Source organism: Echinops telfairi, unplaced genomic scaffold (assembly GCF_000313985.2).
Source record: "Echinops telfairi isolate 266 unplaced genomic scaffold, ASM31398v2 ScPeMD7_5592;HRSCAF=6446, whole genome shotgun sequence".
In the NCBI taxonomy this organism is placed as follows: domain Eukaryota; kingdom Metazoa; phylum Chordata; class Mammalia; order Afrosoricida; family Tenrecidae; genus Echinops; species Echinops telfairi.
Window position 1 is genome coordinate 43,730,638 of NW_022109491.1, and position 1,832 is coordinate 43,732,469.

The following is a 1,832-nucleotide window of genomic DNA, read 5'->3' on the forward strand; positions in this document are numbered from 1 at the left end:
AGACTGTTCATCCAGCCTATCTTATCTAGATAGACCTGCAGAGATAATAACATGCACACAAAAAACAAGGCATAGTAAGACAAAGCTACAAAGGAGAACACAATGCCTACAACAACAAAGAAAACCAATGACCAAAAAATTAATTAATTAAAAAATTAAAAAGAAAGACCTATAGATAGTTCAAGGTCTGTTTGTTGACCTCTATGAGTGTCCTCCAGTCGAGTCCAATGGGGTGTCACACTCTGGCGCCAAAGTCTATCCTTTGCACTCCCGCAGGACCTCCCTGCTCTGCTCCCCCCACTGCTCTCCAACACACCCTTAGTGTGTTGCCTTGGTGTGGTGGGGTCAGACCGGGCCAATCCTGCACTGAGCCTCCAGTGTTGTCCCCCATAGGGCCATGGGTCAGGGAGGGACATCGTGTCTCAAAGTGGGACCACCCATATGGTCCACTTTGTGCATTGGCTGTTCTGAGCAGGGATATTGTCCTCCAGGCTTGGTGGGCCAGGATGTGCTCCACTAGCTCTTCCTCCCCCATCATTTGCTCCCCATACCTTAAACTGAAAGAACTCAAGAAAAATTCAAGCCTCGAGTTGCAACATTGAAAAAATTCATAGACAACATTTTCAACAATGGAGGAAGCATCAAAAGAAGATAGAAAGAACACAGATTCACTATCAAAAAGAATTAGTTGACATTCCACTATTTCAGGAGGTAGCATATAAGCAAGGACCAATGGTACTGAAGGAAGAAATTTAAGCTACACAGAATGTATTAGCCAAAAACAAGGCTCCAGAAATGGATGGAACACCCACTGAAATGATGAAGCACTGAGTGCTCTTACAAGTCTATGCCAAAAAATTGGAAAGACAGCTACTTGGACAAATGACTGGATAACATTCATATCTATGTCCATTCCAAAGAAAGGTGACCCAACAGGATGCTCAAATTATACAACAATATCACTGATATCACATGCAAGTGAAATTTTGCTTAAAAGCATCCAACAAAGGTTGCAGCAGCACATTAACACGGTACTGCCTGGATTCAGAAGAGGACATGGCACAAGGAATATCATTGTTGATGTCAAAAGTAACTTGGCTGAAAGCAGAGAATACCAGAAATATGTTTACTTGTGTTTCATTGACTATGTCAAGGCATTCAACTGTGTGAATCACAATAAATTATGTATAACCTTGAGAAGAATGGGAATTCCAGGACACTTCATTGTGCTCATTCAGAACTTGTACTTAGATCAAGAGGCAGTTGTGTGAACAGAACAAGGAAATACTGCATGGTTTAAAATCAAGAAAGGTGTGCATCAGGGTTGTATTGTGTCCCCATATTCATTCAATCTGTATGCTGAGCAAATCGTCAGAGAAGATGGAATACATGAAGAAGAATGTATTATCATGAGTGGAGGAAGGCTTATTAACAACCTTAGACATGCAGGTGTGAGATAGTTTATTGTGCCAGCCTGGCCGATAAACACAAGTGGGATTAACTGAAGGGCAGAGAGATAAATGGCTTGGTGAGTCTCGCCTTTCTTGTCTCTCAATCTTTGATCATCGGACCAGTGTGCGGCTGCCTTACTTGTCCTGCGCCTCAATTTAAAGGCTACACTACCTGTGGGACGCCTAGCCTGTGGACTGTGTCGCTGTAAGTTGAGGTCCCTTTAAGACATCACTGGAGCAGGGGACTGGCAGTTGGTGACCTGGCGGCAGTTGATGACCTGCCTTCTGATTGGCTGCTGTGCTGACATAGCCTAGCTCTCTCTATAAATAGAGAAAGATCTGACAGCAGACTGGACTTGAAGGACTGCTAGTCTCTCACAA